Raw genomic sequence first — 27216 nt, forward strand, 5'->3', positions numbered from 1 at the left:
GTTGCAACAATTTCCGCGTCGACCTTCTTGCCGCTTTCTTGTCCGATGGTAAATCTAGCAGTAAGGTACTCTCGTTGTTTTTCGTTAAATCGATAAACTTTCTTTACTTGTTTTAAAGCGAAGCCTTCAGGCGGTGTTACATATCCAGTGCTACGAGGACAGGTTTCAGGAGGTAGAGGAATAGTTGGCACGGAACTTGAACCTTCCTCGAGCTTTGCATATTTAACCTTCGCTTATCATGAAGTGTCTCCCTTTCAACCGTCTTTGGGCATGTTCCGAACGTGAGATGCTTTTCTAGAGAAAAGTGCCGTTGGAAACTATGCGTGCAGCCCTGTTTTGGACATGGAAACACTTGATCCTTAGTACAGTCTTTCAATTAGACAAAGTCAGCCATGTTTGGATTTTCAGAACTTGCATCACAAGCCCCCTCCAAGAAGAGAAGCAAAGCTACAGAATGACATCGTTTTCTGTTTATGCTCTATGAAAAATCTCGAACGTGTTTACCTTTACGAAAAAGACTGTAATTGCACGATAGAGAATTATCGCACGGACTGCAACACGGTATGATTGCTACCGTGACATAAGTCCTTTTTATCAAGTTTTATGACAGAAATGTGGCCATTTTTCCGAAAAATATAAGAATAAATAGCATAAAAATAGTTGGGCTGTTATCTTGAGGTGAAAAAATACACAGCAGAAGCTTGCGGTGTTGTGTGATTTTGTTTACTCACATAACTTTTTCCAAGATATCCAAGATATTTCAAAAGAAATATTATCGCAGTTGCAGAAAACGTAACTATTCAACTAAGAATGATGTCGATAATAAACACCCAGTCAACAAAAAATGGTGAACTATACAACGGCCCTTATCTATAGTTAGGTGTAGGTAGTGCTGTTGAATAGCGAGTCAACAATTACAGAATGTTCTGCAAGTCAAATTAACAGAAAATTTCGTATCTACACATCAATTTACAGCCCTCTTCAGCAATGTCTGCGGATTTTTTATTTTATAATTTCATATCATTTCCATATCAAAGAGTTTTTTAACCATCTTTAACTATCTTGTTTACTTCGTAGCTCTCAAGTACGATTTCTACAACTTATTTGCGTAATGCAAATTCTTGACCTTGGCCACAGTACGTCGCAAACTCTTTTATTATGCCGGCACTTTTCTGAATTACCTAAATTTTTTATTTCATACTATTTTTGTATAAGGACCAAACTTTGTCCCAGCATGCAGTTTGACGTGATTTCTCACATACCAAGACGCGTTTTGAAGGCGTGAAGTTGCTCGATTTTTGCTTTTTGTAACAGGTGTTTAAGAGTACTTTGTTAAAAAATCATGTAAATTTTAAAATTAAACCAAAGCTCCTAAAAAACCCCAAATAAAAATCAAATAAGCTATGTTTTGAGGTAAAAACATCCTCGATTTCCTACGAAAAATCCTCCTTCAGTACTAGCACACCAAAGTTGGTCAATTTTACTGTTTTTTTGCATAATTAATTAGGTAAAACCCAAATTTTCGATTTTCTCCATTTTCTCGGAAACTTCGAGAAATTTTTTTTAATATACGTCCCTAAAAGAGTTTTCCAGAGTTTTTCCAGGTTTTATCAGAAATTTCGATTTTTTTAGCCTGGCCAGCGATTCTCGATATTTACAGTCATGGGCTCTTACAGACGCTTGTTACTTCCATTCAAGTCATGATTAAATGAAGTAGAAAACGATAGAAATTATGCTGCGGTTTTTTTTTTTTTTTTGTAAGAACTGGACGTTTGACAGTAAGAATGATAGGAGGCCTTGCATTTTGTTGTTCTTTTATTTTTAAACATAGATCAACGGCATATTACGCACTTAACATCATTAAACCGAAGAACAGACCTTTAAACAAGTCCTCCCTTGCAAGTAAATAGAATATTTTGTAATACGTGCAGCCTAGCCTGAGGTAATGTTTCAGTGAGGAACAGAACGGAACAATTTTGTTAGACCACAAGCGGCCCAAGCTCCAACTGTGAGATGATCTTCTTGCGAAAAAAGAGTCATAGTGAAATTATAAGAGTTTGTATGAGAATATTTACGATCGCTCTTATACCTCTTAGGAATAAAAAAAAGTACAATCAAATTCTCAATATAAATACCTCACCTTACTTCCACAGTGCATCGCTTGTTATCTGACCGTTTACTACGTTAATAACCCAGAAATGGATAACTCGCTAAATTGGGTTCTTTTTAACGTAGTAAGCGGTCAGATAACACGCGATGCACGGTGGAAGGTGAGGTATGTTAATTGAGAATTTGACTGTATTTTTTATTCCTGAAAGTGGTCGTAAATATTCCAATACAAACTCTTATAATTTCGCCATGACTCCTATTTCGCAAGATGATCATCTCACAGCTGGAGCTTGGACTGCCTGTGGTTAGACCAGATATATCCAAATTAAAATTTATGAAAATACGATCTAGAGGCCTTGATCAATTTAGTTGGTTAAAGCTTAAACAGCAAGCCCAAAATGTACACAGTACAATAAATAGGTACTTACGACCTGATGAGTTTGTTTGTTACCATCCGTTGTGATGTGAAGAAAGACAAGAAAGACGAAATCATTAATCCTTAGTTTCATTGAGGAGGCCAGATTCCGCAGAACAGGTGAAATTTTTCTGCGTTTTTCAGACAAACGGAGGAAAGCACGAAGCGAGCACGAAGTGTGAGTCATGCACGGAAAGAGGAGTACAAAAAAAGAACGGCAAAACCAGCTGTAACCTGTAACCACACCAATTGTTCAGACACCGGCGGAGACTACAACAGACATGGTTTTACGTTGAGGCAACATTTTCTCCAAAGAAATGACGGTTACAAGTACATATGCTTCTATGGGAGCGAAACCTATAAGAAGGTGATATATTTGAACGTAAATAAGTCTTTACAGTTATTTTGGTGTTTTCAAATGCGTATGCGGACAAATTTTGTTAACCTAGTGCGGCCGCTACCTTCGGGGGATAAATCTCATAAATAATATTTATCCCATTCCATTGTTTACAGTTTTTTGTTTTTTTTAAGGTCAATTCCGTTCGTATTCCCAATTTACTTCTCTATGTGCTTGTAAATACATCAGCGATGCATTTCCTTTGCCTATCCTTTAGAGTTGGCTTGTTCGGAATTAAACGAAAGGCTTCTCTAATAGCTTCGTCCATAGAACATGATACGCTACGCTTTTGTTGAAAGACATTCGATTATCGCATGATATTCACTGATCAATGTGATAGGAACAGCGGAAGTGTGGGAAGTAGTTACTTTTCTTGCGCTCCTCCCTCGCGCGTGACTTGCGCCTCAGGCTCACCAAACGCTTGTCTCCGTTCGCCAATGAGACGCAAAAAATTACGCCGGTTCTGTAAGCAAGACAAGGCGTGGCGTGACATAGTCGGCAACAAGTTATCGATTAGAAATATATTTTTAAATATTAAACTACCAAGCTAAAAATCATTGGAAATGATTATGAAGCACGAGAATATAATCTCTTGTTATGAAGTTAATGTATTTAGAAACCTGAAGACTACCATTCGCAAAATACTTCGAGATTTAGAACTGTTGGTGGCAAGCGGCTGAGGTGGAAAGATCTAAAAGACCTTTGAACGTTTGAAGGTTGAAACTGAATTGGTTTTTTTTTGACGGTTGACGATTAAACTTTGTGCTGTTTGATGGCAGACAGTTAAACCCATTTAGACCCTTCAAAGCGATCGCGCTACCTGAATTAGACCCGAAACTCATCGTAAGGCATATAGTGTAATTTTAATCATCATATGACCCGTACGGACCTGCGCGCCCTTCTTTTATATGCAAGTACATCCTATCTAGGTTGAGACAAAAATTTCGTAATCTTCAACACTTGGTGGTAAAATGTTTATTGACTGAGTTTTGTCGGACCGGATAATAAGCACTAGCATGACCTCGACACAAAACTTTATCTGTCCGGCCCTCCTATCTAGTCAATAAGTACATTTTACTTAATTTTTTCCTCTTTTGAAGTTATGGTGTTTGCCCATATACCAATAAAACTCACAACCAAAAACGGGATGCGCACGCTCCAAAAAATTAATCCACACTTTAGTTACATTAGGTTTACCTATCAACAGAAAATCGCCTACATTTTATTCTGTTTAAATAGTGACAATGAACGAAGATGTATGCATTCGATTCAATCAAATCAAATTCATAAAAAAAAGTGATAAAAACTTTAGTTAATTTATGTAAGCTGTCAAACCAAAACTGCCAAAGAAAGTTAATAAAAAATAATGGTTACTTACGGCCTTATTGTCACAAGGTCAGGTAAGATAATAAAAGAGAGTAGAAAAGACAGTAAAATCATAAATCAGCAAATTGTGTCTAAATTAACAATCGTTTTAGTTCAACAGTTCACAATTTGAATAGACGATTAAAATCGTACTCACATACTGTATTGAGCAGTATTCAGGGGCAGAAAAGTAACAAAAAATGTCAGTTTAAGCGAGGAAAGAGTAAGTTAAGGCAAAGAATGCAGTAATGTTAAAAACTAATCAATGAGCCTGAGTTAAACACAAAGGATAAGAACTCGTATCAAACTTTTGACGGTTTATTGGGTTGGGGGCTTAGAGGATGAAGCCCAACAATAAAGGTAACATTGTGATAATATTTTTAGGTAACTGGTTGCCTAAAAGTATTATCTATCGTGTCTTATCGTGTCTTTCCGCTTGTTCATCGCGAGACAAAGTCGTTGGCAGAAATCGGTTTTCGACCTTATAAGCGACTTGTCAACAATGGTATTTTTGCTGAATGGGAAGGAAGCTTGCAGTAATTGCCAGATTTTTATCTAATTTGCTCTTTTGAGCGGTGGAAAATGCCAATTTAAAAAAATATTCTGGTGTACTGTCGATGTTTTATTTTGATGATCCCTTTCTACATCGATATTTCAATTGTCTCAGTTTTCCGTCGCTGTTTACTCAGACCCAGTTCCCTGAAAGTTGTTTTTAATGTATTATCTTCTGCTGACATTATGGTCTCTCTCTCTCTCTCTCTCTCTCTCTCTCTCTCTCTCTCTCTCTCTCTCTCTCTCTCTCTCTCTCTCTCTCCCTCTCTCTCTCTCTCTCTCTCTCTCTCTCTCTCTCTCTCTCTCATGAAAATCTTCCGCACTCGTTTGTTCTTAGTTGTCCACCAAACGTAAGAAAGGCAGTGGCGCAGATGTGCCCGCAATGCAGCTGGTCATTCATGCTTTAATCATACGAATATTCTTGAACAAACAAACAAACAAACAAAAACAAACAAAAGGAGATGAAAACGTATCATTATCCTTAAAGTAGTTAGTTCTAAGCTTTCACTTACCGCCTGATGTATTTACATGTATTTGATCCACCGAAGGCGATATCGAGAGCAAAGAAAACGATAGGGATAAGCAGAATTCAAGTATTATAAAACGTTGTTTAGTTCAACTAACATTTATAGCTAAAGTAGGTAATACTAACACACTTCCCATCAATCATTTTACGAGACTGAAAGCTGGCCTCGGTTATTCTTCATCAACTGTTTTCGAGATATGTCATTTATTTTGCTATTACAACGACTGGTGCTAGAACATCAAATTCTCATCCTCATCCTCTCATCCTGTGTTTTGCTCCTCATGCACGTTTGCAATATTTAGGAATGTTATGGAAAGTGGAGCAGAAACAGATGTTATAACTAAATTATTAACTTCAGTAATCTAATCAAAAATCACTTACACGCTGGTGTATTTGACAAAGGCCGCACATGAGTAGAGAAAGCACAGAATGACAATTAAGTCAGGGAGATTAGATGAAAAATAAATAAACCAATAAATGAATTATGTATCGATTAATTCGAAGCCTCAACATCCCCCACGGGGAGCCCGCAGGTGTTTGAACTTTTGAAAATTGGTCCGTCAAATTTCAACCCCCGGGGCCAACATTGTGCTTCAATACCCTACCCAAGTGCTGGACTTGATGGTCAATTTGTTTTTAAAGGGCAAAATGAGCGATCCTGACATTCCATATACTCTAAAGAAAAGGGAAGCAATTTAGTATTGAAACGTTTTTCATGCAATGTGGTGCAATCGAAAAAATAAAAAAAAGTGTATTGTTTTTAAACGATATTGATTTTCTTTCGGTGGAATAGAAGTATGGAGAAGTCTTTCTTTAAGCCCTTTTACGAAAGTTAGTTACGTTAATTTCAAGGTTTAGGATTCAGTGTGTAACCTTGAAAAATGGGTTATTTTCCAGGCCGAAACGCAAATCCCGATTTTTGAATGAAGTACAACGCCTCCTGATATTTTCTTTGGCCGTAGAAGGGCTACAGAATGGGAGTGGTTAGCAGCTTTTTGGTCATGTGACATGTTAGGAGTAACATCTACATTAAGAAATTAAAGTAGCACTTACTTCCTGATGTTTCCGAAGTGCAGTCCATGAGAAACATAGAGAAAGGAAAGAAAAGAAAATCACCGGCTATCACATCCCGTGTTAACAAAGCATTGAAAAGTGGGAAGATTAATGAGATATTTCCTATACAGTGCCAGAAATTTAATCAAAATATTTGAATGCTTTTCTTTTGGACATGCAGTTTTAACCATCATAGTGAATGATGTAGCTGGGTTAATACTCCGCTGTGCTTTTTAAAAATTCCCTAAAGATCAATATCAGCGCCCTGACAGCAAAGATGTGCACTGTTTTATTTTTCATTCTCCTCCTGAAAAGGAAGAGCTATTGTAAGTCGTGTTGCAAAAACTTGGTGCCCTGTGAGCATATTGTTATCCTGCTCGCCAGGGCAAATAAAACAGTTATACAAAAACAGGGGGCCTCGCCATGGAAACGTGAAAGACGTCAAACTATCCTCATTTCAAAACTTAAGAACAAGTCTCTGTAAGAATCAAACATTTTGGGAAATGATATTTTTCAACCCCCCTTCAAATTTTGCATGCAGTTAGGCACTCAGGGGGGATGCACAAAAATGCCCTTTTCAAAAGTCGCAGTACTCTTGTTGCCATGGTAAATAATTATAGAAAAGTGAAGATGACATACAATAAGTAAGTGATTATATAACTGAACATATTGTTTTGCACTTAAAAGTTAAGAAATTAATAAAATATCCAAAAGATTACTTACGTTGAGCTAATATTTCCATGAAAATGTTTCGTAGATTGAGAGAAAAGAAAACAATCTCAAACTATGTAGTAACCAGGAATTTTTTTATTGCATTGCAGTTAAAAAAAAGTAGCAACAACAAACAACTAAGTAAACAATTAAAAATGAAATGGAAACTGAAGAAAAACATGTCACATTGTCAATAGTAACAACAATAAGAACAAGCCTAATTTTGCCTACTCGGTCCATATTATAGTTATAGTTATTAATCATTCGATTCATGGAAAAAGAGAGAAGGCGGAGAGACAGCTCCCAATATTTGTATCTCGACCTGATTCCTACAGCACAACTTGAATGGTTAGGCATCAGCCCATAGGAAAGGCGACTGCACTATTTGGACAACGGTGACAGTGATAACAAACTTACGACACTGCTGTTCATCTGAACCATCACCACAGTTATCTACGCGATTGCAACGTCTATATTTACTAAGACACTTTCCATTAGCGCAAGTGAACTCGTAGTTTGCACACTTTCCTGTATAATAATACAAATAACTTCAATTCAGAGACAAAATATTGGGCCTGTTTATTAAAAAAAAGGAAAAGAACAAAAAAAAACCAGAAATAATCCAAACAATTTAGACATACTTCTTAGTTCTGAAGTAAAAAACACTAGGACAGTTATTTTAATCTCAGAGGTTATGCCTTTGTCTCAAAATTCTCCTCTGCCAAGTATGTTTGAACCGACAAGCAGACAAACAAGCAACTTGCAAGTTAAAATTTATCAAGGGAAATTGTGGTGGCAAGAGCTTGCAATTGCAAGCTCTTGCCACCACAATTTCCCTTGATAAATTTTAATCCATGTCGTCTTCAGAAAGGAGAAAGTTGCCGCTGACCCTCGGTCTCTCTGAGTCATTTTTGTTCTTCTTTTGACTTTTAGATTGATTTTGAAAAAAGGAAGAGACGAGGATTCTGCATTATACTATTGTTGATATCATAAATATCCGTGAATCTTAGTTGTCTTGACAGAAAGGTTTTGTAAATATAAATGGAAAAAAGAAAAACCGAGTGAACATATTTGATCAGCTTCTTTCCTTCCAATCCTCTCATACAGCCTCCCCATCAAGCAAGAGGTGACCAGCTAACTTTGGTTTTCTTTCCGTTTTTGTTCTGTTTCAATCCACTTCTTGAAATAAGTTTTTAATACTTAAAAGACCCTCAACCTTAGATTTTCTATTACTAGTTACATGTAAATCAAATAAATACAAACGTAATGACATCTATAAGCGACGTGTTCAAAATATGCTATTTCTTTAATGCGGTTATCCGAACAATATTACAAGGAGACGTCACAAAGATAGATTTAGATTCATGATACTTACGGCCAGCTGATTGGCGCAGGTAAAGCATGAAAGAAAAGGAAAACTTACTCAATTGGTCTATAAGTATAATTACAATACCGTAAAGCTCTATGAAATTTTGTGTATGGCGCACTGGCGACAAAATTTTACTTGCAAAAGAAAAATTTATTAGTAACTCTACATTAAGTAATTTAATATCCCCTGTGTTGCGGCCGTTTGCGTTTTCGCCTTTTCGAGGTCAATCAATACAGTCAATTAAGGCAATTCCGATGGGTGCATGACTATATTTCTAGATGAGCTCTTTTCAATTTAGTATACTAACGATTGAGGAACTCAATATACTCCAGAAATCTCGAAGTGTTCGTTCACTGCATGCATGCATGATAATGGTTTGCTTTAAAAGTTTATCATATAGAGCATTTTGCGTTGCAAAGTACAAATCATCGTTTCTGCTCTCCCAATTGATACAAAAGGATTTCATCTCGTAGATAAAATCGCTGCTATCTGATTCAACTAATTACAGTTTATTTCAACCGATTTTAAAGTGACTTTGGCTATCACAAGAATCTTCTCCATACCATCGAGGTAGTTAATTAAAGCTGGTCAAATATGAGAGCATTCAACCAATAGCCAGTTCAGTTTTACAGAACTACCTCCGCATATGATATACATCACAGCTTTATTTCGCTGTTTTGGAGGTGTTCTTGAATTGCAAACGAGGGGCTCCCGGTAAATATAACTCTTTTTCTTCCTTTTTTAAAAGAGTGTTAATTTTCCAGTATAATATTACTTTTGGACAATTCCATTTACGCTTAGCTCATATAAAGAATAAAAAGATGTTCAAAAGTATAAGTTACCTATCCACAATGGTACTTACTGCATTGTTCGTCTGATCCATCACTACAGTTAGTGTACCCATCGCAACGTCGATGCGCAGAGATACACTTTTCTTGATTTGCACAAGCAATCTGATCGCCTCGGCAAGTTACTAGCAGATGATTAAAAGAAATACATGAACCGTGACAAAACGTTGGCACTTCTTGTACATTTTTTACCGAAAATATGTAATGAATATTAAGGGTTTATTCAGGACTTGAGCAGCTTACTTTTAGTTATTGATCTTCTGTGATCGACATTTTGCAGTGACTTTTCATCAAAGATCAAGTTTCATAACCGTTAACGTCCACTTTACATTATTTCAGTTTATCGTTATGATTTTATCGAATTCTGTATTTAATAATCTTTTTGTCGATTCATAGTTTCTGAAAGTTTACTGAAAAACAGCTCGTGCGAATTTTTTATCCGGAGGGCGCCTAAGAAGGTCTGACTCTGTCCCGAGAAGTACAATTTCTTAATGGCATCGAACTCCTGAGGTTATTTTCCTTTTGTTCTCGATGAGAGATAAAGCCTTCTAATTTACTGAAACTCTCACGAACCGATTGGAGTACAAATTGCCTACATCATACACAATTCAGAAGTTCACTGATTCCCCAGTATGTGATGAGATTTACTTTAACCATCATTGTTATTATTACCATCATTAAAAACAAACATTTATCGTGGGATGAAATTTTCATGGAAACGTTTCAAGATGGCGAGTTTTCGATGAAATGTCGCAATTACCAGTAAGACACGCCTCAATCACGGCGAGCTCCTTACCTGAGATTTAAATCTGTTCTTGTTATTTTTTTTAAATTTAACGCCAGCATGAGGATGGTTTAGACCAGTTGTTACAAGTACTTAGTGTATCAGTTCTGTCAAAATTTGGAGTAACGGGTTAAGTCCTCCAAGGTCTCAAAGATTCAGAAAAGCCTGTTCAGAACAAGGTTGGAATTTTTAATGCGTCTATCATGCTAAACTTCTTTTGGTTATGAGGTTTCATAGGGAATCACTCAGTTGACTAGAAGTTAAAAATTACATTACAAAATGGCAGTAGCAACATACTCGCAGATGTGCAGGGGACGGCTACCAACATCAGCAGTAGAACAACCTGGATATTCATGACAATCTTTGTGGAAACAAAAAAAGGTAAAAAATAGTCAAGATGGAATGTAATGAGTCAAATCGTTCCTTTTTTGGTAGGAATGTAAGCCGTCCGCTGATTGTTGTGCTGCTTAGTTGAGTTCTCCCGCCGATAAAGAAACGATAGGCAGTCTGAGATTGCATGTGGTTACTGGTATAGCTCGTGACGTCAGCAAACAAATCCCTCGAGAAAAAAAAATTTCTCCACGATTTTTTTACTTTGGGATTTTACTATTTAAAAACTGGTTAAGACTTTGGCGGCAATTTAAGCTAAACATAGAAATTTGTAAGCCAGCTGATGAGGAAGAACTGCCCACTTTTTCTTTGGGAAGGGAGTTAACTTTGTAAGTTGAACTTTCTGTCACACGAAGCAAGGATATGGCCTGTTGTAAAGTAGCCAATGAAACAACATCTTTGTTTTTCTTTTGGATAAGAGAATTTGTATTCATCAGAACATAAAGTTAATTTACACGCATGAATTCACCTGTCAGTTTTTTGACCAATCTAAGACAAGATCGTTTACAGCGTAGCGAAATGTTTTCCTGAAACAAAATTATCAACGCGCTGAATAGCAGAGGGAATATTAACCCTTTTACAACATTTAAACCATCGGGTTGGAAATGTTATAAAGAAAAATTGGCTGTGCGTTCATCGAGATATGAAGCACGCGGAAGTTTGGAGAGCACGAACGATGGAACTTTAGCTTCTTGAGTTATGAATCAATTGTTAAATGTTCTGATATACACAGTCCAGTTCAAAGATAAGGGGACATTGTATAGAAGTACCATGCGCTCGTATCAAGCGACTTACGTCGACATACTCGCATAAATACGCGTATGTCCTTTCGTATGGACCTTTGTTATTCATTGCTCTACCTGTGCTTTGAGTGGTATTGAGTTGTACAAAAAAGAGATGGTGTTCTAAAAGCGCCGGCTGCTAGCATGAAATGGGCAAAATAATTATGAAAACGTCGATGAAAGCTATCGTGTGGAATATGTCTGTCTTATGATAAAAATATGACTGTTCTTTTTTTGGATTTTATCTTTTTTGTATTGTAATTTCTGATCACTTACACCTGTATAATAATGTTGTGGCATTCCTAATAAACTTCTAAGGGAGCAAAAAAAGGAACACTTTACCTTTCTTGCACTTGGCAGTGATCTGACTCAAAACGCTTGTGCAATCTGAAAAAGTAAAACATAATCAATTAAGAAATTGGAGTTCGTATCAAACTGAGATAACTAAAGAATAGAATTTGAATTATTCATAAATACATTCTAATTAACTATGTTACTTGTTCGTCACAGTATTCCTGAAGCCACTTGAAGTTACTTTTAATTGGACAAGCTCAACGAGAATTTATCACCAACCTTCTCCCTTCAAATACTCATTCCAACACGGTAAAAGAAACTGAACATGACCAGAATCGAGACTTCTTGATATCAAATTTGATTGAGCACTGTTAAGCATCAAAAGCTCGACGCGTTTTAAATGAGCAATTACCTTTTATGCAAGGTGTTTTAGAGAGAGACCCTCTGAGGAAATAGATAGTTACTCGCGGGAAAAAGACTGTTCTCTTAGGATAGGAAAGAAAATAATAATAGTATTCACAATAATAATGACAATGATACTTGTAACTGTAAAAAAAAATACCAGTCATAATATAGATATGAATAACGATAATCTATAGATGGATAAATTTCATTTAGCCATAATGCTTTCTTAACGAAGATCTGATCGGCAAATAAGCTTATTGTTCTTTCAGATGATCACAAATTAAAGCTTTGACAACATCAATCTTTTAAATTAGCCAATCAAGTGACAGACTCTTCAAGTTTGCAGCCATCTGGAGACAAACAACAGTAAGTTTAATGGCGTCATTAGACTATTTGAGCTGTCGAATTCCGCGGAACCAGGAGGTTCGAGTCTCAACTGCTTGTGGAAATCTAGAAAAAGCTTTTTCTTTAATATTAACCGGTAGCTGTTTTGGAACAGTCCTTTGGCGAAATTTTGAAATTTAAACTTTTCCACAAGTTTCTCTTAATGTTTTCTATTATTATTATTATTATTATTATTATTATTATTATTATTGTTATTATTATTTTAATTATTATCATTTGTCTCGTTTTGCTTTTCAATTTTGTTGTTTCGGTTTGGTTTGTTTCGTTCTCTTTTCATGTCTAATAATTATTTTCTCTTATCACCATCATTCTATCTATCACTTTTTTTTTAAGTTATTGGTAGTAATCGTTTACTTGAGATCGAGCGGCCAAGAACAAATAATGCAACTTAACCAAAATACATAATAGTTTATTTAACCGACAGGTGCTGTGAAGAAAATTGTCCGACAAATTTTTTTTCTTCTATATTCTAGCGCACGGTGTGTTTCCCGTCCATTGATGACGATAAGTATACTTCCTCAGAATTGCATGATCTCTCCCACTGATTATTTTTCACTTCAATTTTTTTTTGTTTTCTTTCTATTTAATGAACTATTTTAAGACAAAATACTTCAACAGTTTTTCTCCTATTTTTGTCAAGAGGAAAACAAGTGAATGTGCGACTATAATTCAGCTATAACGACCCCTTAGATATAGAACTGTATAAGCAAAGCTTATTTAACAAACACTTTATCAGAGATAAAACATACAGAAGCAAAGTAATCAAAAAAAATATTGGCCCAAAATGCGTAATATACTGAGATAATGGTATTAACACAACAATAATCTTATGTCCGTCGAAGCCTAGGATCAGAATTAGAATCAATACTTGTGCAGTACTAGAGAATGCCTCTTAAAAACCATAAGCTTTAAAATAATTATTTAACTGAATAGAATCGAAATAATGGAGATGATTATCATCGGCGATGATTAATTATACACGGCACATCATCAGCAGGTAACAACTGAATTATGTAATGATATAGAATAAACATGTTTTCAATGTTCCAAACAGTACAAAAATAGAAAAAAATACCTTTCTCTGAGGTGTCTCTCTGAGAATGAATAGATTCTTGCCAAACAAAGTCGAAATTCGTTGAATATAAATATTCCTTCCGTGATAACCGAAAAAAAGAAGAAGGTGCCGTTAACTTTGCATAAAGATGTATTTCAGGATCCAATAAACATTCTCTTGAAATGCCGATGACCTCACCTTTAATTGAGCCAGTAAGAGGGCAAGAAAACAGGAGCTTGCCACCATCTGGAGAATTCGATTAACTTCTGAATAAACAGGTTTATATAACTAGAATTTTATTATCACTCGGTTCCGTAATGATACTCAATCCAACACTTTGGAAAATTCAGATCGAGAGTAACTGAGGCATGTTATGGTCGTTGTGAAATTTGTTATAGGACTGTTAGGCATGAAACGTTCAAGGCGTTTCAAACGAACTAACACTTTTGACGCTAAATAATTCTGAGGAGAAACCCTCCATAAGAAACAGATAGTTACTATATAGGTAAACATTGCTCTGTTGGGATAGAAAAGGCGAGAATAACAATAAAAATTGCAATAATGACGATGATGATACATGTAAATAATAAAATACCAATAATCATCCTAATAAAATGAATAATGATAATCTATAGACGGGTAAATTCTCATGTAGCTTTAATTTTTTCGAACACCGTTGCTGATCGGCAAATTAGCATAATATTCTCGTTGTTGATCAAAGATTAGAATCATGACATCATTATTGTTTTGAATCAGCCAATCAAGTGAGAGACCCTTGAAGCTTGAAGCCATCTGATGGCAAATAAAGTTTAGTGACGTCATTATACTGTTTCAACCGTCAGCTGTCAAGAAATTTTCCCATTTCCAAAAGTTTCTAAGTTCCTTTTACTTTGTCTTTCTTCGTTTGCTTTTCGTTTTTGTTTCTCGTTTTAGTTTGGTCTCGTGTTGTTTTTCAAGTGTATATTGTTTTGTCTTGTTTTTTGAAAATCGTTTGCTTTTTGACGTTATCGGTAATTGGCAACCGTTTATTTGCGATCAAGCGGCCAATTTACCAATTCATTCATTAACTACGCAATCATTGAACTGCACCACTGAATCACGTATTCAATCTAGGTTATTTAAACTCTGGCTGTTTATTAGCCTTTCATGTGCTCGAATTTTCAAAAAGCGAAAAGAACGCCGCGGTCAATTGACATTTTTCGCCAGATTTCTAGTCCTTGTAATTTGCATAAACCGTAAGTGGCCAGTGGGCATTATCGCTGTATATCTCGCTCGAAGTCGATCAGTGATTCTTCCTCGATAATTTTATCTCTGCATTTGTATAGATTTGTATATTGTATATATATATATATATATATATATATATTGTATATATAGAGTCAGCTGCAAAACTTACTCTGTGTGGCTGTTTACGGTCCCTCGTGACGTCAGTAGAAACCGCCTTAGCATACAACAAAACTCAGGTTTTTATCCGATCACATTTGTGTTATCTCCTGACTCAGGTTAATTGTAAATTCATTTCAAAATTTTCTCTTCATCTTTTTTTGTTACATTCCAAAAAAAAAAAACAGAAATTTACATGAATTACATTGTTTCGCACGACGCCTACTTGTCAAAAGAAATTATTCACCGGCGAAGGAGAAGTTGATTCTCAAAGCCTATTGTTCTTGAAGTCAAATGACACATACCAGAAAACGTTTTCAACAACTGAAGTTGCCTCTTTTTTGATGGACAGCAGTGGTGACTGTTAAAGTAGGACGATTTAAAGAACGATTATGACATCAAGTACAAGGAGAGTATATTACTTGGGTAAAGTATTGCTTTCTTTGAAAAGTTTTAAAGTTTTCGGTGGCCGCCGAAATTTGTACATTTTTAATGCACGCCTAATTAAAATTAGTTAGAAACCAAACATGTGTCGAATTTTCAGACTTTTATAAATTGAATGGATGCATGGAATCTTTAACTATTTTTCCTTAAATAAACTCATCTAAGAGAGAGTTAAGGTACAAAAAATAGATGTTTTTGGACTAACCATCGATTTTCGATTTTCTCAGAAATACACTTTTAAATGCTTCGCTTTGTGCAATGTAGAGTCTTACTGAAACTATTGCTCTCACCAGATATTAGAAGACAAATTAAAGTAAACACAATTGTTATATTTTTTTCCAGACCCATCATGCTGCGCTTGCTGCGCTAATTCGTGAGCTATCGAGTTAAACACTCGAAGAGAAATTCAATATCTACGCGCGCCCATGCGTTATTCTCTATAGCACATAGTTTGGTCTACGGTTTTTTGTGGGCATTAATATTTTACCGAATGATTTGTAGTCTCTGTTTGAGCTCCCTCAACGAGGTTCTTCAGCCCACGTCAAGAAGGGAGGCTAAACGCTGAACTTCTTCCTTTTTCTCTCTCTCTCTCTCTTTTTTTTTTTTTTACTCATTGGGTTCAGAAGGAAAGGAATGGCTAAATCCGAAAACCCGAAATGAAAGTTTAGTAAATTTTTCTCCGTTTCTATTGTTTGTTGTATGACAACCATCATCAGTTTATCGGGTTGAATCCGTTAACTTTGATTCACGAGCTCGAGTTGCATTAGAATTATGTCATCAATTAAAATTTTGACAAAGTCAACGGATACAACACAGTAGAGTGATGATAGCATGAGTCATGTCAAAACATGGCTTTCATAAATTATCATCGCGAGGTTGAAATTCACAGTATATATTTTGAACATGTTTTCCTATAACGACCTTTCTATTCATTTTTCTCGATTCTACGATCCGATCCGCGATTTGATCCATGATCTCGTACGTGATGCGTCTGAATTCCGGTCCGTAATCCGGTCGGTGATCCGGTCTTTGATCTGATCCGTGACCCGGTCCGTGATCCGTTCCGTAACCCGAACGAGATATTTTCATTACGGCACGATTATCGCAAATGAATTCATGAGAAGTTTAGAAGTTTCTAGTTTGCGCATCTTAATGAAGAGAAAAGGAACCAAGGAGATCTTGGAATAAAGCAGTGTTAACAAAAGATAACGATTAAAACACAAAATAAGTTCACCATTAGCTTTAGCGGTAAGTTGAAATTAATTTACAATTAAAGGGTTAATAATAACGTTTAAACAAACTGCATTCAGTTGACACTCACTTAATTCTACACCAGATGGTTGCAATGGGACAATTTTCGAAGTGAAGTCATAAACATTCAAAGAAAATAGCTATTGGATTCTGAAATATATCCTTATGCCAAATACTCCTCATCTTCTTCCTTTTTATTGTGTTATCACGAAGTTTAATGTTTAGCTACTCTCCACTTTGTTTGGGAATAATCAATTTTTCAATAGAAAGAAACGTTAAGAAAGGTATTATTATCATATTATTTGTTTTTATCTGGAATCGTTCCGATCATTAAAACATGTTTCATTTGAGGCCTATTAGTTGTTTTATTCAGTTGTTAAATTTTTGATGATGCGCTGTATATAATAAATTTCGTTTGTAAGCCTTTTAATTCTATTTGTTGTTGGTCACTGAAAATAGTTAAACGCTCCTTTAATGCTGGTAACTGCTAAAACATTTAAAATGGAATACTGACAGCAACAAAAAAAGAATCAATAAACACACATACGAAAAAAAATAAAATAAAAAGTGGACCAAAAAAAGAAACAAAAACAAAAACCAAAGAACACAAAATGAAATAAAAACAGGTACGAAAAAAATGCAAGTAGCAAAACTCGACAGAAAACAGGAAAGCCAAAATTTAAACTATTTGTAATAGTAAAATATCCAGAGTAATTAAAAGGACCAATTTTGACAGATATCGGTTATAATAGTCTATTAACGTTAGTAAAATAATCACGTTATTCGTCAACAGGCGGTTGCAAGATCACTTACTAGATTTACTTATTTAAAATAATAGTGATGTCTGAAGAGATATTTTGTTTTTCGCACGATTATACCAAATAAATTTAAAAGTAGATTTTAAATGGTGCCCTAGAAACAAAGGAGATCTTAGGATAAAGCGGCATCACTAAAAGGTAATGATTAGAAAAAACAACAAGTTTTCCATTAGCTTTAGCAGTAAGTTGAAAAAGATTTACAATTAACTTAAACTGTTAAACGAGAAAACTGCTTAAATAAACTGTATTAAGTTAACACTCAGTTTAGTTAATTCTACACCAGATGGTTGCAATGGGGCAATTTTGCTGTCCTCTTATTGGCTCACTTGGAAGTGAAGACATAAACATTTAAAGAAAATAGCTATTGGATTCTGAAATACATCCTTATGCAAAATACTCGTCATCTTCATCCTTTTTACTTGTTTGTATCATCACGGAATGAGGTTTTATGTTTAGCGATTCTCCACTTTGTTTGGGAATAATCAAATTTTAAACAGAAGGAAAAAGGTGAGAAAGATATTATCATTATTATTTGTTTTCTTCTGGTATTGTTCGGATCACTAAAACGAGTTTCATTCTAGGCCTATTAGTTGTTAATTCAGTCGTTATATTGTTGATGATTCGCTGTCAGTTTTCGTCGACGATCTTCACCCATTTTATTTCGATTCTACCGATTGCGTTTACCATGATGCAGTTAAGTTAGTTGCATTGAAGGCTTTTTTAATTGCATTTGCTATCGGTCGCTGAAAATAGCTCAACGTTTCTCAATTGCCAATAACTGCTTAAAAAAAACAAAATAAGAACAGGTACGAAAAAAAAGCGAGAGGCAAAACTCGACAGAACAGAGAAAAGACCAAATTTTAAACTGTTCTTAATACTAAAATCCCCAGAGTTTTTTAAAAGGACCAAATTTGACAGTAAATGGTTATAACAGTCCAATGACACTAGAAAAATAATTATGTTGTTCGTTCAGGATGGTTGCGAGCGTTCACGATCTCTTACTAGATTGGCTTATTTAAAATGATAATGATGCCCAAAGAGACGGTATTTTTTTGGCGCGATTATGGCGAATAAACTCAACAGTAGTTTAAATTTGTGCATCAAAAACAAAAGGAGATCTTAGGATACAGCGGTGTCACTAAAAGGTAACGATTTGAACAAAAAATAAGTTTTCCATTAGCTTTGGCAGTGAGTTGAAATTAATTTACAATTAACTCAAAATTGTTTATGAGGGAAACACTGTTTAAATAAACTAGTTTTCATTCTAGGCCTATAAGTTGTTTAATTCAGTTGTTAAATTGTTGATGATTCGCTGTCAATATTCGTTGACGATCTTCACCCATTTTATTTCGATTCTGCCGATTGAATTTATCATGATACACATTATTCAGCTGCATTGTAGGCCTTTTTTAATTATATTTGCGGCCGGTCGCTGAAAATAGCTAAACGTTTCTCAATTGCTAATAACCGCTAACAAAAAAAAAAACAAAATAACACGAAATAAAAACAGGTACGAAAAAAAAAGCGAGAAGCAAAACTCGACAGAATAGGGAGAAACAAAATTTTAAACTGTTCGTAATACTAAAATCTCCAGAGCTTTTAAATGGACCAACTTTGACAACAATCGGTTATACAGTCCGATGCCGTTAGTAACAGTTATCTTATTCATCACCAGATGGTTGCAAGCGTTAATGATCTCTTACTTGACTGACTTATTTGAAATAATACTGATGCCCAAAGGGATGTTTTTTTGGCATGATTTTGGCAAATAAATTCAACAGTAGTTTTAATTTGCGCATTAAAAAGAAAAGGCGATCTTAGGATTCAGCGGTGTCACTAAAAGGTAATAATTAAAACAAAAGATAAGTTTTGCATTAGCTTTGGCAGTGAGTTGAAATTAATTTACAATTAACTAAAAACTGTTTAGAAGGGAAAAACTGTTTAAATAAACTACTTTTAGTTAACACGCACTTAATTCTACACCAGATTTTTGCAATGGGACAATTTTGCTGTCGTCTTACAGGCTCCCTTCGAAGTGAAGTCATAAACATATAAAGAAAATAGTTATTTGGATTCTGAAATACATAATAGCTCAACGCTTCTCAATTTCCAGTAACTGCTAAAAAAAAACCACAAAACAAAACAAAACAGGAAATAAAAACAGGTACGAAAAAAAAAAAGGAGAAGCAAAACTCTGCAGAAAATAGGAAAATCAAATTTTAAACTGTTCGTCATACTAAAATCTCCAGAGTTTTTAAAAGGACCAATTTTGACAGCAATCGGTTGTACAGTCCGATGACGCTAGTAAAATAGTTACGTTATTCGTAATTTCTATCCTTAAATGTTCCAGTTCCGTTTGAGAAAACGCTCCGATTTCTTCGTTGATAAGGTTTTCATTTTTGCAGATTGTGCCAGCGGTTTGAGTCACTGCCAAAGAGCAAGAAAGGTGAAGTGCTTCTTTTTCATCGTCCCTTACAAGTTTATTAGAAATGCTACAATATCATCACAGGTGGCCGTAAATTAGTGACAAATTAATATACTAGAAAGTATAATACTAATGATTAATTGATAACATACCAGAAAGTGAAAAACACAGAGAAATTCGTACTACGCAGATCACACATTAAATTGATAAACTTTGCAAAAATTTTGTTTATGTTGGAAATGGGTTTTTTTTGTTCCTTATTTTTTTTCCTTTTAATTTTCAACGAGAAAATTCAATCACACTAGAGTGGGTTGTTGAGAAAGGTGGTTTCAAATCTTTGAGATTGGCCGAGGATAAATTTCTGATTCAGTACCCATTTGGCATCATCAGGTGTGGTCCGAGAATATATCCTTGACACACCCGAAAAAAATTAGTAGCTTGCTGGGTGTTTGGGTGATGATCGCCCACATAGAGGTTACAGATGTGGTTTCTGCTTACGTAAAATCTCGACTTCAGTGGGGGGCGGGAAGTTAGAAAAGGGGGATTCTGACGCAATTTGAAAACAAAGTTGATTTTTATTGGACTCATGAAATTTAACCTTGATATCAAGTCATCTTTGAAATCAACTTTGACTTTAAGAAGCAGTTCTTGCACATTTTGGAGACAACCTTGATTTTAAGGCAAGTTTTTCACAGGTGAATAAAGTTCACAATCTCACTCGTGAGTTCTGAAGAGGGTGTAAATATTATCATCTCGTATGATCCTCTTATCGCACCATCTGGGTGTCAAGGGGGTGTTGATTGTTCGTGTGAAGATTTTCAAATATCAACGTTGTATCTTCTGGCAAAAAATTTGTGGCGTGCCTTGATTTGCTCTTCTGGCAAAATTGTGCCTTGTAAATGAGAAGTTATTTCATTAATTAGTCACGCTTTCCAGCTCACGGTTAATGATGCTGAACTGAGCATCTTAGAGGATGAAGATCATTGTCTCATACTCCTGAGATCGACAAACAGGGCGAATATGTTTCCAAAAGTCGCATTTATTGCGCTGTTTTCCTTACCAAATCTTCTGAAGACCTCTTCCCACATATCTCTTGTCTCTATTCCTTGGCTATAAACCTTATTTGGGATTCCATCAACAATCACCTTCACTTCAGTGATATCAGGATTGAATTCCTTCTCACTGTCTCTTGCACCAGCAACATATGGCTCGTAAAAAAAGAATAAGTCCCTTCATTGACCTCCTTGGAACATGGATGCCTCGTTGATGATTGTGTCCAATCCCTTATCCACTGAGACTATCTTGAAATGAGTGACGTGCTTGTACGTGAAACTCTTTCCATTTCTGTAGTTAGACAAGGCCTCACTAGCGAGTTCTTGACTGCGAATGACTTCATGATCAAAGTGGATGTTAGTAAATTCATAGGCAAGCTGCGTCTTGTCAGACCCTATTACAACATTGCTGGCAGGTGCAACCCTGAGCTCGCAAAGAGGCTCATCAGAAAGAACTCTTGGAAAGACTCCATGATCCTTCAAAATCTCATGATGGAATCCTATATTTATTCTGATCAACATGATTGGGCGTATTCTCATTTCTTCCGAGTCAAAGATAAGTGAAAAAGATCCTGACACAAGGACATCTCTGTTATTATGCTGTGGAACTGGGACCCTAAGGACTTCAGCTGAAGGTGCCCTATTAGGGTTAAATGTTACTCTGTGAATTGCGCGGTCAGCCTTGAGGTTGTTTGACGTCTTTTTTTTCAAAGTTTGGGTTGGTTTTTTCACTGACTTTCATTTTAAAATAATAGATATTTTACTTTAAACTGGATGAGTTTGGAGTTACTGATCCTCTTTTGGAGCACAGCGACGGTGATGATGATAATGATGAGGTCCGACCCCTAGTTGTTCCCCCGGCGGTCTGCTGTCGTACCGGTCTCCCGTTATGTTTCTTGATCGTTGGTATTCACGCTTCACAAATTTCGATTCCATTATCCCTGTTGATGTTATCAGGGAGAAGTCTTTTGTGAATAGCTTCCTTGAATCTTCTGGTGTATTAGTGTGAGTCTCGATCAATAAACTTTACTTCGTTCCAAGTTATTGACGTGCACTGAAACGGCGGAGGTCTGGGTACAGGCTAAACGTATGCCCTTCCCGTGCTCTTTCATCCTCTCTTGCATAATTCTTCCCATTTCACCAATGTAGATTTTGCTGCATTCACAGGGAATCGTGTAAACCACGCTGTCCTATCTAGCTGGATTGACAGTGTTCTTTGGTCGTATTAAATGTAAGTGTCCTCTCGGACTTGAAGACTGCGCGGATGCCTAGTTGTTGTAGGCAACGGCGAAGAGGCTCTGATACACCTTTTACATGGGCCAAAAACGCTGTGGACTTGAACTGCGTCACAGGCCCTCGGCTTGGGAAGGAATTTCTTGTTTTCGCAACCTTCTGTACAAAGGAGGAGGCAAAACCGTTAGAAACAAGAACTGATGACAAATGTCTCTTTTCCTTGATGACTGATGATTTTTTCGAGAGACGCTTCGCTCGGTCATGCAAACACTTAACAATACCGCGCCTTACTTATTGAGGGTGGTGTGAAACATGCGCTACGTACTGATTAGTGTAAGTTGATTTTCTGTAGACACTGGTGGTCAAGCGTCTGTATGGTTCCCTCGTAACTGACGAGTCGAGAAAGACGATTATGTTGTCTTTCTCAGTTTCCATGGCGAATCGGATGGTAGGTTGCTGACTGTTGAGATGCTGTAAGAGACAGTCGACATAACTGCGATCCAGAATGGTGATGGTGTCATTAACGTAGCGCTTCCAGGTCTTGGGTTTCTGTGTTGTGGATTTTATTGCTTGTTCTACAAATACCTCCATGTAGAGGTTTGCAATAACCGCTGACACCGGGCTGTGAGCCCATGCTTCATCGCCGTGATACAAATGGCGCGTGAGCAGTCGACCCCATCGCCAAGTGACTACATCGTGAGACAAACGATTAAAAAGTTTATTATAATAACCCAAGTTTGTTTTCAAATGCGTCAGAATCCACCTTCTCTAACAACTGGGGGAGGGGGGGGGGAGGAAGGAGGCCCTTATTTGAGGAAATGCACTTGATCGTGGAGAGCGCCTAGTCTGTTTTCTGTCAAACGTTATTGTAACTTTTTATTGCTAAATCTTAAATAGAAAAACAAAGAAAGAAATGCAACATAATCTACGAAGACGTTAAGTTAATATCAACATCTTTCAAGGAGAGAGACTTATTTGCTTAAAAAAGATGACGAGGTTTGAAGCCAAGATGTACAATGGCAATGCAATTGGAACTTACAAATTGAAGGAACTCTGAAAGAACACAAATCTAGGGATTACTTGAGTGTTAAAGAGACTATTCTTGTTATTTTTTCTGCTTTAGTTGGTGTGTAAAAAAGTTATCAATTGGCAATAGAAAAAGGCCTTTCGTATCCCTACTAATTTAGAAAGTGAGGGGGGGAACATATTTGAGGGTAGGGGTCTTATTTGAAGTTTTGGCCCAGAGGGTGCTTATGCGGGGGAGGGCTCTTGTGCAAGAAAATATGGTACTTGTTAATTTCTAAAGAGTGTTGATCAAAAATTACACCTTTGCAATCTTTAGTTACTTTAAGATAATTACAAAGGAACTTGTCGCAGATGTTATTGCCATGATCCCTAGAAACTGCCACAAATGTGTTTAAATTCGTCTTCGCGGGGAAAAAAGTAGTGAAAAGATCTTTGTTGAAAAGCTATAAGGTTTTTTTGAGTCCTTGTCAATTTCACACACTTTTGGTCCGTTCAGCTGATAACAAGATGGATTTTCAAAACGGAACAACATTCACTTTCTTTAAATAAATATGCGAATGTGGAAAGTTTCAAATTGAAAAATCGAGCATTTCTGTAGGCCAAATATATCTAAATTTGAATATTTGTTTTCTCGGTAGCTATTCGTTGGAAATTTGATTTCTCAAGGAAATAATATTATCCTCTCATTAAGAAAAATAACCTTTCAAATTACCCCCAGAATTTTATAATTTCAAGAATTTTTATTACCATTTGTTTTTTCTGTCATCGGTAGGGATGAATCGGCGAATTACTTATTTTATTCCTTACCTAAAAAGTGAACGATTTGACACACTGTAATCCTGTTTATTTTTTTTTTTCCTTTTTTCTTCCATGAAGATTATCATGAATCCTCAGGCTGTTCTACTGTTCACACTGATAGCCGTTCCATGCACGTCTGCGAGTATGTTACCCCGTTATTTTGTATGTTAAATTACTACTTTAATCATTTCCTAGGAAACAAGTTTCTCAAGAAAACACAGTCTAACATTGAAACTGATAGGCTCAACAAGTTACTAGATGACAAAAAAATCACGCGAATCGTGACCAGTCGTTGACACGAACTATATATCTTTACACTATCACTTTGACCGTGAAAGTTGCGTCACGCTCGCGCCGTGAGTATTGCGAACCTTGTGATATAAAAAGGCACTTCGCAGCTCACTTTTAAAGTTTTTACTTTGGTTTGCTATATATATATATATATACTTTTTTTTTGTTTTTTTGTTTTTGTATTTTTTGTTTCTGTGATTGACACTAAGCAATTACATTTCATTATAAATCACGTTCGATAACTTTTTTTTACTTCGACGGAGTGGCGTTCGATCATTTTTTCTGTTTACCGTTATGATTTTACTAAATTACCATCAAATAACCTTCTCATTGAGATATACAGTACTCTGAACATTTGGAATATAATACTGTTGTATTTGCTGCATTTGTCTTATTCCTTTTATACAGTTAAATTAAATTGCTCTCTAGGTATTGGTGATTTCCTTCCTGGTGTAAAGCAGATTGCAAATGTTGCAGCTTTGCCTGGAATTGTTGGTGTAACAATGATCATAACTTTTTCTTGTTGAAATTATAACTTAGTGTAATTGAAACTTGTTCAACCCTGGGCGCAGTGGTTGGAAGGATGATAAGTGCTAACCCAGAGTTAAAATTAATTTTAATCAGGGTGTGTTCAATCCTTTGTTTAAAAGCCTTTTTAGAATAATTTGCTATAATTTCTTTAGAGCATCCAATCATCAAATTGCAGACTAAAAGAATTGTACATACTGAATTTTATTTGAAAGCTTTCAGATATGAAATCAGATTTCACACTGACTGTTAGTTGTCTAAACTCAGCTTTTAACAAACTGACCCTGTACTCGTGGGAAGCAGAGAAAGAATAAAGTGGAGATGACGGAAGACTTTCTTCTTATACAGTTTGTGTTTCCATAGTATTTTCACATAAAGATTTCACTTAAAGTGGTGCCAAATAGAGCATCCAGTTATCCAGTCACATCCAGTTATCCCATTATTTCAGAATTTTGGTTTGTTGAACTTTCTCTGTGGTAAAATTTTATTTCCTTCTCAATACTTTTAGAAAATTCTGAAATTGTTTGAGTCGAATATCCTTCTCAGGGAAATGCACATTTTTTTTCCAGGCTAAAGAAGTCCTGAAAAAAGTACTTTCAGAAACAATATCATTCATCTTTAGATGGATTTGTCATCTCTGAAAGAACTTGTCATCTCGTCAATAGGACTATATGAATGACAATATACCCTCAGGCAGAGCTTTTTTTATCATCTTTTTTTTTTTTAATGGAAAAATCTGTAATTTTGACAACATGCCAAAGCAATACCGCCAAACGACAGTAATAAAAAAAGGCTATGTATCTCCGTTTCTATTCTGAAATGTTTACTCATATTTTTTACTTGGCCCTCAGAGATCAGTTGGACAACCAGATGTTCATTCTGGCTATGGGTTTGCTATTGGTAAGTTACAACTCGCACATCTGTAATAAATAAAATGTAATGTCCAATTGATTGTAAAATAAAACCCTGGTTTAAATTGGATTTTATTTTTTTATATAGGCTAATTGCTCAGTGGTTGTTCTAGAAAAAGTAACAGTGTGCTTCAACCATTCAGAGGCAATACTGAAAGCAATCAAAATTAAGTCATTCTTGCTCTCTCATTCTTAAAGTTGGTTGCATGTTCATAGTTCATAGTCTCATCTTTGTTCTTATTTGCTACGGTAATTACCCTTGATTGGAAGGGATTTTGCAATTCTCTGACAAAGTAGTTAAAACTGATTTAAAAATTATAATTTCAATTCCTTGAGATGGAGTAATCTTTCTTTTATTAACAGAATTCTAAGTCATAGCATTTATGTGACTCTTATGAGACAAGGTGCCAAAAGTGAAGGGCTGCTTGTCTCTCACAAAAAAGAAGTAATTTGGAAACTCACCTTTGAGCAGGACTCTATTTCTTTTATTTTCTTTTTTTTCTCTTTTTGTAGGGAATATGGCAGCCTTTGACATGTCTCTTCCGGAAGCAGTTGTTTCTCCTGGTAAAGTTAAAAAAAAGTCTTCTTCATAAATGAATTGATGAACAGATTTATTAATGATTGATCAAAATTACAAGCTAGTGTAGCAAGACCAAAGTAGCAATGAAATACCTTATATGCTATTCTTTGAGTTTGTTCTGAATTGGTCATTTTATATTTACTTGTTATGCAAGATGGTGATGACAAACACAAGCCATTTCTTTGCATGGCTTTCAATTGGCCATAAAACATGCATATTATTTAAAAATTGTTCAAGTCCTTGTGGCACTGATCACAAAATTTTTGACAACTTGTTGTTCTTGAAACGTATTTTTTCATTGCATGATTACTTTAAAAGAGGTCTCCCATCTAAATCTGATTTTAAAGAAGTTCTTATTGTTTATAATCCTGAGAAGTACTCACACAAAAGATCATCTGTGTTAGGTGGTGTTGGTTTTGATATCAACTGTGGAGTGCGACTACTGAGGACAAACCTTGATGAGAAGGATGTCAAACCTGTTAAAGAACAATTAGCACAGGTACAGGGTAAAGTACATTATGGTTAAATTTCCTCTTCTTCCTTTTGACTGTCATTTACCCCCTTGGCACAAATTTCTTTCTCTCCCCACTCCTCCTCTGCTACAAGTATCTAAGATATAATTTTCACCTAGAGGATACTGAGCACTCACCTGCCATAATTTTGCCTGCTTTAGCTTGCCTCAGGCTGGGTGCATTTCTACATGTACATGTACTTACACAATGTATCTTTAACGTAATGAGCACAGAGGACTTCAGTTATCTGAAACATTTGCAAACCAGCAAAACATTTAAGAGAACTGTTTTATTTTTTGTTTTAGTTTGTTTTGGTTTGTTTTGGTTTTTTGTTTGTTGTTTTGTTTGTTTGTTTGTTGTTTTGTTTGTTTGTTGTTTTGTTTGTTTGTTTGTTTTCATGTTTCTTGTTAGTTATGCTAACATTTCCTAATTTCCATAATATTTGTTTCTTTTTTTTCTTCTCATTTCAGTCACTTTTTGATCATATTCCTGTTGGTGTTGGCTC

The 27216-nt window shown here is 35.7% G+C and overlaps 1 protein-coding gene and 1 long non-coding RNA gene across 3 annotated transcripts in view; one reads left to right on the forward strand and one right to left on the reverse strand.

The window, feature by feature from the left end:
* Positions 1-27216, forward strand: part of LOC131788376 (RNA-splicing ligase RtcB homolog) — a 117545-nt gene that overhangs the window by 85602 nt on the left and 4727 nt on the right. The gene's annotated exons all lie outside the window — the stretch shown is intronic.
* On the reverse strand, positions 9360-13589 carry LOC131788374 (uncharacterized). Its single transcript, XR_009340514.2, has 4 exons — positions 13481-13589; positions 11644-11688; positions 10427-10490; positions 9360-9470 (listed from the first exon to the last, which is right to left on the reverse strand). It is a non-coding gene; the product is annotated as an uncharacterized lncRNA (long non-coding RNA).

The sequence above is a fragment of the Pocillopora verrucosa genome, chromosome 11, assembly GCF_036669915.1.
Source record: "Pocillopora verrucosa isolate sample1 chromosome 11, ASM3666991v2, whole genome shotgun sequence".
In the NCBI taxonomy this organism is placed as follows: Eukaryota; Metazoa; Cnidaria; class Anthozoa; order Scleractinia; family Pocilloporidae; genus Pocillopora; species Pocillopora verrucosa.